Source organism: Musca autumnalis, unplaced genomic scaffold (assembly GCF_047663935.1).
Source record: "Musca autumnalis isolate F117 unplaced genomic scaffold, ASM4766393v1 scaffold_3, whole genome shotgun sequence".
NCBI classification, from domain to species: domain Eukaryota; kingdom Metazoa; phylum Arthropoda; class Insecta; order Diptera; family Muscidae; genus Musca; species Musca autumnalis.
Genome location: NW_027411866.1, coordinates 176,948,462 through 176,957,916, shown reverse-complemented (window position 1 = coordinate 176,957,916; position 9,455 = coordinate 176,948,462).

Genomic DNA, 9,455 nt, shown 5'->3' with positions numbered 1-9,455 from the left:
CAACTCAATAACTTGCAATATTCACATCAGCTTTGTTCCTTTACTTTTTTAATGGTTAGGGTGGTAAAAGAGAAAAGTGTCAAAATTGCCCAAAATTGCTCTCTCATGAACATTTTTACCAGAAAAGTAAAGGAACGGAAAAATTTTAGATCTGGCAGCAATGTCAAAAAGAGACATAAGTTGTGTCTTTTTACTTTTTCAGTAATAATTATTCAGTAACTTCTTTTCAGAGAGTAAGAGAGATTTTACTCTTTGATACGAAAATAGAGAAAAAGTAAAAAGACAGCATTTAGTAAACTTTAGCAAGATAACAGTTGATAACCAAAACAAAAACATTGGCGCCAATGCATGAAAGAAAAAATAACTCCAAAGCAATGAAAAAGTTCTTCAATTTTAAGCAAAATAAATAAAAAATAGTTAATATATTAATAAAATAATCAATAAATAAACCTGAGTCGTAATATTTGTAGTATTTTTCCACAAAAAATAAGATAAACATTGAGCAGCTGACCATTCCCAGATGATTAAAAAACAGCTGATCGAACTTGCTAAAGGTTGCTGGGAAAAATTCTTTCAGCAACTTTTAGCAATTTCTCAGCAAACAACTGTCAAACTTGTTCTCTCACTTCGCTCTCTTTTACTGAACTTTTGTGTAATAAGACAGCATTTAGTAACATTTCGTAATAATTATTACAAATTATCACGTAAAAAGACACACCTATAAAAAAATCAAATTTCGTCTTTTATTTCACAGTTTTTAATTTAATTTTGTCAGCGTTCGACTTTTTCTTCTGTTTTTCGTCCAGTTTCGTCAAACAAAAGTCGAAAAATCAGTTCTGCCATTTTTTACCTGCAGAAATTTTGCTGGTAGCCTGTGGTAGAAGAGAAAGCCATTTTCGCTCTCTCTCCACTCTCACTCTCTTAAAAATTGCTTCCAGTTTTGCCACTTTTCGGGGTTAAGGAACGCTTTGCAGGCTAAAAATGGTAACAAATGGTAGAAATGGTAACCTCAGGTAAGTAAAGGGACACAGCTATCATTGTATCGAGTTCGTGACTAATCAAGGGATCCATAATTAATATGAACAACGAGATGCGAAACCGAGGTTGTTACGAAGACAGGTAATGACTGCATAAACATGCCATTAATGACCTGCGTAATAAAAAGGATCGTTGAAGGTATGTCGATTCTATGATCGGATGATTTTGAGAAAACCGTCTCACGTACACCACTTTCCATAGCGTTCGATTAGATCAAAACTTGCCTGAAATTATCTCCTCCACCAAGAATTGTATTTAAGTAAAATAAAACCATTAGTTTCCGTTCGCTTTTGAAAGTACTAAACTCGACGGCTTATTCCTAGGAAACGTGGAATATGCTAACTGCTAATCAGCCCAATCATGAATATCAACTCACCGTGAGTTGCTTCACTTTCTCCTTTAAGTTGCATCGACAGAAAGACAAAACTCACGGGGAGTTTACATTCATGATCGGGCTGAATATTCGTTTAAACCAGATCTAATACGAATGAGAGATTTATATTTTCTACCCATTCTAAATTCGAAATACCATGTTACAGTAATTCCACTTGGACGATGCAGATACAACCTTTAAAATACATAAAAACTGGAAGTTCCTAAATATGGGGTATATACTAAACTAGAACCTATATTGATCTTTTTCTGCGTCCAGGTCTTCTGCCCATTGGGAATCCGAAATACCAAATTACAAGGACTACAATGGAAACATATTTTAAAAACTTCACTTCGTTGTACCTGCCAATCTGATAACCCGCTATACCAAATTACAGCAATTTCGGTCGGGAGGAAAATATGGGCCTGTGTATATAATTTTTGCGGAGGAGTTTTTTAACCACTAGGCACTTTAAATGGCAAATTAGATCAGGATGTTTTTTTATGTTTGGGCTATACTGAAATGGGGACTTATGCCAAAAAATGTTCATGGAGTTTTCTTACCACTGGGAACTTTAAATGTGAAATTAAAGCCAATACTGTTAGAAAATTTGGCTAAAACTTAAAACACCGTTTCCGTTATGCGGAGGCTATACGAAAATATGGACCCATTTTCAATACCAATTGTCTCAGGATTACTACAAATGACTACATAAAGTTTAATTCATTGTGAGTTCTATCTTGATTTCAGAAGACGGACGGACGGACATAGTTAAATCGAATTAGAATTGTATGCTGATCAAAAATATATGTACACATGTACATATATAGTTAATGGAAAAAAGTGGTGTTGCAATGAATGAATGAACGGAATGAAAAATTAAATATACCACACATCTTATGTTGAAGGGTACTAAAATTATGTTTGCCAAGAGTTTCAAAAACTCAACAAAAATTATGTACATTTTCTATGAGGGATATATTAAAACGTAAACTACATATACCTACAATTCTCGGTATGAATTAATAGCTCCAAAGAAGACTTAGACAAAATGCCAGCCATTTTAGTGAGGAAATATATGTAAACCTGCAAAACACCTAAAAATCGGGAAGTACCGTTCTTTGGGGCCTATATCAAAACATGGATCGATATAGCCCATTTTCAATATCAAACATCCTAGGAGTAATGTAAACTTCAGTACCAAATTATAAAGCTCTATCTTAAATATTGCGAGCTGTATCTAAATCAGCAGACAGACGAACATGTTTATATCACCAAAGAATTTTATGCTGATAAAGAATATGTATATACTTTATACGGTTTCCAAAGAATAGTTCGATGTGTTATTCTATTTCAAATTCGTCTCGCAATAGCCATGACAAAAATGAATAGCAAGGCAAATAATCAACTTCAATGTACCTTAAATGACTGCGAGACGAAGTTCGCCGGGTCCACTAGTACAATATACAATATGTAGTTAACTAGCTGATGAATTAATTTTCGGTAGCTTGTCTTCAAGCGCTAACAAATAACCCGCTATGATTCGGATCATGGTGTGTACGCGGTCCCTACGTATGGGGACGGTCGCCCTCTCGGTCGGAAGTGGTGGGTGTGAGTGGCGTTGCGAACGTTCGTAAAAACAAGTAAAAAAGTATCAGTCGGCTTTGCCGACAGAGGTATACCTTCAGCCTGCTTGAATTGAGGTACTTTTTTCGCAAAAACACTTATGTATTTAGGGGGTTCTTAAAATGTTGGGCGTAAGGGCCGACAAAAATATGGATAAGATTAAAGCTAAAAAATTTGCGGGGATATCGATAGATAGGGTTTTTTTCAACATACTAAAGGATCCTCGAACAGACCATTAAGCACACAAAAATGTTGAACATTTGTGTGGGTGATATCACAAGGATTGAACAGATAGGGACCAAATTTGAAGATAAAATAAGTTTCGACAATATTTAGAGATCCAAAGTTTGGACCAAATCGGTTGCTACGTCTATGAGATATCGCTCGTACCATTTTAGCGAATATTTTCGAACTTTTTCTAATATTCGATTTTTTTCTAATATTCGAAGAAATATTACGATATCCAAAGTGTGGTCGAACCCAGTATTCGGTTCGACCTCTACAGCCACTACATTTGGTACCATAGGGGTTTTTTACAACTTTCGCGTTGTCTCCTCAAGAAGTATGGACTTACCCCTGATAAAATTTCACTGCCGCAATTGAGGCAGCGAATGCTTGTTCCAGTTCTGAAAGTGAATTTATCCAAAATTTTGTGTGGGAGGTACCCGAAGGTGTGGACAAATATAGTCCATATTCGAACTTGATCTATATCAGGCAGATATACATATTAGGATGTGTAAAGTATGGACCAAATAGGTCAGTCCCATCAGAAGTTATCGTGCGCACAATTTTCGAACATTTTTGAAATTTTGTGGGGGGGGTACCTGAAGGAGTAGACCGATATGGCTTATCTTCGAACCTAAACTTAGTTTAGACAAAATATTACGAAGGCCAAATTTTGGAACGACTCGACAGATTCGTTCGAGAGTTATATTGCGATCCAAGCATTACACACGGTGTCAAAGGGATTTTTTGCACCTTCAGGTTATTTTCTCAGGAAGTATGGACTTGCCCCATATGAAACTTGTACCGTCGTATGTGGGACAGAGAATACAAGTTGTTACAACAAAAATCAAAGCGTTTCGAGAGCAGGCCCTAAACTGAACTTATACGAAATTTTGTGTGGGTGGTACCCGAAGGGGTGGACCGATTAAGTCCATATTTGAACCTTATCTAAGTCTGGTAGACATTTTACGAATTGCAAAGTATGTATTCAAGAATTATCGTGTGAACAAATTTCCCGAACTTTTGTGGGGGAGGTACCGGAAGGAGTGGACCGGTAGGACCCATCTTCGAACTGAAACTAAGTTTGGACAAAATATTACGAAAGCCAAATTTTGGACCAAATCGGCTCATCCGTTCGAGAGTTATCGTGCGCACCAGCCAGCCAGACCGACAGGCGGATGGACATTGCTAAATCGACTCCAAACTGTCTAAAACACATTTCGTCCAAACATACTTGGGGTCTAAAACCGTTATTTCGATACGGGATATTTTGCTCGTATGAAAGTGTATATACACTCGTTAGCATAAATGCTGAGGGTATAAAAAACATATAATAGAAATGCCGTTTCAGAATATTACACATTCATGCATTTAATTTACATAATTATGAGTTAATTAACTATGTTAATATTCGACTGCGATACACTACTATTTTTGGTGCTCCGACTGTAGTTTTTTGTTAGAACAGGTAAAATTATATATAACTAGCAAAATGCCCGCTACTTCGTATGCGGAAAGGGAACAAAATATATATAAATATATTTAATACGGGAATGTTGAATACTGGAGATTATGTTGCACTAAGACCTATTTTTATTACCAATATTTTTTTCGATTGTAGTCAGAATTTACAAAAAAAAAAAAAAAAAAAAAAAATCTGCCGTATCGCATCCCTACACAACCACCATATTTTTTATTTCGAATTTCCAAAACTACGTATCATATTGCAAATTACAGATTTGACTCCTGGTTTTACCCCTTCACTAACACAGCATTCCCTTCCAGTACGAATTTCCAAACACTCAACTTTATCTCACGCCTTCACAACAACAATCACGCACATTTACAATGCAAGGTTCTAGCTTTAGCGGTTCCGCTCAGAACCCGAATAGGTCCGTTAAATTTTCGGCATTCAAAATGGCCATAAAAATCCACGTTTTCGTATATCCCCATATAACGGTACCTCTCGACTTAGTGTATTTTAAATGAAAAACAAATCTATATTGTCCAATTTTCTTTAAATTTGGACCTTGAATACTCAGAGGATATAAAAGTTTAATTTAAAAAATGTCCACTTCAATCCACGTTTATTAGAATAGATGTTTTGAAGATTTAGAGTATTCTGAAGATGTACTGCACATGTTCCAACCGAAATTCGGAAGTTGTGGCATGAAAGGTTAGAACAATTTTTTTTTAAAAAAATTGAACTTAATGTGCACGGGTATGCCAACCGTATATAACGGAAAAATTTTTGGAAGCATTTCAATTTAGGTTTTTTATTATCAGGGGCTAAGTAAATTCTAGTTAACAAAATTTTTGTATTGAACCACGTTTTCAAATTAACATACCAAGGCAATCAGAACAAAAAATATTTTTGAAAAGATATGTACTTCACGTTTGACTTCTTAATTTCAGTACATTATGTAGAAACGTCTTGGCGTTAACATCAAATCAATGGAACAATATTCAGTACAATTTTTCAAACTCAGAACTTTGTCTCAACTTTAAGAGTGATCTTCATAACAAATATTTTTCCATTTCGTATTTTTGTGCAAATAGCGTATTTCCAAATTATATAATCCCAGCTTTGTTCCTACACCCAACACCAAATTTAGTACCTTAACTATTTACACAATACCAAAATGGTTTTGGTATGAACATGTTACCCAACTTTTCGTACACATAGGTAAACGTTTCAAAAATTACTTCCTTATATTCAACATATATCCTAACCTCAATTCACTTTTCCAGCTTTATCTGTTCCCCTGAAACCCATTATAGTAGTATTTACAACTTTTTGTATAAATAAGTACGAATTTTCAAAACCTCCTCCCTATCTCCACTCTAAACACCAATTGCTAATCTAATACCGAATTTCAAAATTCCAGTTCTACCCTTTACAAAATCACAAATTGTACAAAATGCTATACCATATAGCAAATACCAAAAGGTACCAAATTTTTTACCATTTAGCACTTTTCGTACACGATTTTCCAAAATGTACTTTCATATCTCAGCTCTATCCGTTCACCTGAACCCAATTTATAGCCAATGTAGTTCCATTTAGCACTTTTCCATAAGTGCAAATTCCCAAAACTTCCTCAACTCTGCACTCCAACAGTAATCTGTTCACGCAAATACAAATTGTAACGAATTCCGTATCATTTAGTACTGCTTCGAGCATATTAGTACGTTTTTCCCTCATTCCAAATGTCTGTATTCCAGCTCAATCCGTTCACCCAAATCAAAATTGTACTAATTTAGTACCATTTAGTACTTTTCGTACCCTTATAGTTCGAATTTCCAAAAACCTTTCATTGTTAGTCTTCATCAGTGACCCTCATTCCAAATGTTTGTATTCCAGTTCTATCCATTCACCCAAATCCAATTTGTACTAAATTTAGTACCATTTAGTACTTTTCCTATACTTTTAATTCGAATTTCCAAAAACTTTCTTTTTTACTCTCCATCAGTGACATTAATTCCAAATTTCAGGATTCCAACTCTATTCGTTCACCCAAAACCAAATTGTACTAAATTTAGTAACATTTATTACTTTTCGTACACTTATAGTTCGAATCCCAAAACCTTTCATTTATACTCTTCATCAGTGATCCTCATTCCAAATTTCAGGATTCCAGCTTTATCCGTTCACCCAAATACAAATTGTACTAAATTTAGTACCATTTAGTGCTTTTCGTGCACTTATAGTTCGAATTCCAAAAAACCTTTCTTTGTTACTCTTCATCAGTGACCCGCATTACAAATTTCAGGATTCCAGCTCAAAGGAAGGTTTTTGGTGAACACCCAAATCCGAATTGTACTAAATTTAGTACAATTCAGAACTTTTCCTGCACTTATAGTTCGAATTTCCAAAAACCTTTCTTTGTTACTCTCCACCAGTGACCCTAATTTCAAATTTCAGGATTCCAGCTCTATCCGTTCACCCAAATCCAAATTGTACTAAATTTAGTACCATTTAGTACTTTTCGTACCCTTATAGTTCGAATTTCCAGAAACCTTTCGTTGTTACTCTTAATCAGTGACACTCATTCCAAATGTTAGTATTCCAGCTCTATCCGTTCACCCAAATCCAAATTGTACTAAATTTAGTACCATTTAGTACTATTCGTGCACTTATAGTTCGAATTTCCAAAAACCTTTCTTTGTTACTCTCCACAATTGACCCTAATTGCAAATTTCAGGATTCCAGCTCTATCCGTTCAAACAAATCCAAATTGTACTAAATCTAGTACCATTTAGTACTTTTCGTACCCTTGTAGTTCGAATTTCCAAAAACCCTTTGGTACATCTTTCTAACTCTCCATCAGTTACCATCATTCCAAATTTCAGAAGTTTAGCTCTACCCGTTTGCCTAATACCAAGGGTACCATATTTAGTACCTTTTAGTACTTTTCGTACACTTCTAGGTCGAATTTTCAAAACCCCAGCCTTATCTCACCCCTACACACCAACAGCAACCTACACCCAAAATTTCAACTTTCTAGCTTCAGCGGTTTCGTCTGGGCGCTGATGAATCAGTCAGTCAGTCAGTCAGTGAATACCTCACCTCACTGCTCTTTTATATATATAGACTAGCAAAGTGCCCGCTACTTCGTATGCGTTAAATATACAAAACAAATAAACAATATATAATATAGAATGGTGGAAACATTTTGTGTACTAATACGTACCACTTTTGTTCGATTTTCGGCACGCCTACACATCAAGAGCAATCCAAATTTTTTGAAATAGTTTTATTGAGGTTCTCAGCGCAAATACGGCCTAACCCAACAACCGCCATCCTCATTTCCAGCACTATCTGTTCCCCCAGAACCAATTATAGAACTATTTAGTAGTTTACATGTAAATAGATAAATACGAACCTCCTCCTATTATTTCAAAATTCCCTTTACACAATAACAAATTGTACCAAATCCTTATTTACAACTTTTCGTATATTTATGGCACATATTTCTTAAATCGGACGTTATAAGCAAATGGTAACAGTAATCTTAATTCCAAATCTCATGAATCCAGATCTATCCGTTCATCCAATACAAAATTGTACCATACATGGAACCATTTCGTACCCCTAAGTGTACCTAATTCCACATATTAGGATTCGAGCGCTATAATTTCACCCAAATCCTAATTGTACAAAATGTAGTACTTTTTGTAAGCATAAGTACGCATTTCCAAAACTAAGTACGCATTTCCAAAACTAACCCCAACAGTAATATTAACTCCAAAATTCAAGATTCTAGCTCTAATCGTTCGCTCAAATCCAAGTGGTACCAAATATAGTACCGCTTAGTACTTTTCGTACATATAAGTACGAATTACCAAAACTTTCTCAATCCTACACCCCAACAGTAATCTTAATTCCAAACTTCAAGATTCCAGCTCTAGCCGTTCGCTCAAATCCAAATTGAACCAAATTTAGTACTTTTCGTACTCATAAGTACGAATTTCCAAAACTACTTCCATATCTCAATCCTACACTCCAACAGTAATATTAATTCCAAATTTCTTGATTCTAGATCTACCCGTTCGCTCAAATCCAAGTTGTACCAAATTTAGTACCGTTTAATAGTTTTCGTACATATAAGTACGAATTTCCAAAACTTCTTCAATCCTACACCCCAACAGTAATCTTAATTCCAAACTTCAAGATTCCAGCTCTAGCCTTTCGCTCAAATCCAAATTGTGCCAAATTTAGTACTTTTCGTACTCATAAGTACGAATTTCAAAAACTACTTCCATATCTCAATCCTACACTCCAACAGTAATCTTAATTCCAAATTTCTTGATTCCAACTCTATCCGTTCGCTCAAATCCAAATTGTACCAAATTTAGTACTATTTAGTACTTTTCCTACCCATAACTAAAAATTTCCAAAATTTTATCAATCCTACAATTCAACAGGTATTTTAATTCCAAACTTGAGGATGGCAGCTACATCAGATCACCGAAATCCAAATTGTACCAAATTTAGTACCATTTAGTACTTTTCGTACCCATAAGTACAAATTTTCAAAACTACCTCAGTGCTATGTTCAAACAATAAGCTTAATTCCGAATTTCAGGATTCCAGATATATCCGATAACTCAAATCCAAATTTGGTACCATTTAGTACTATTCGTATCCATAGTACGAATTTCTAAAACTACCTCTATCAACACTCCAACA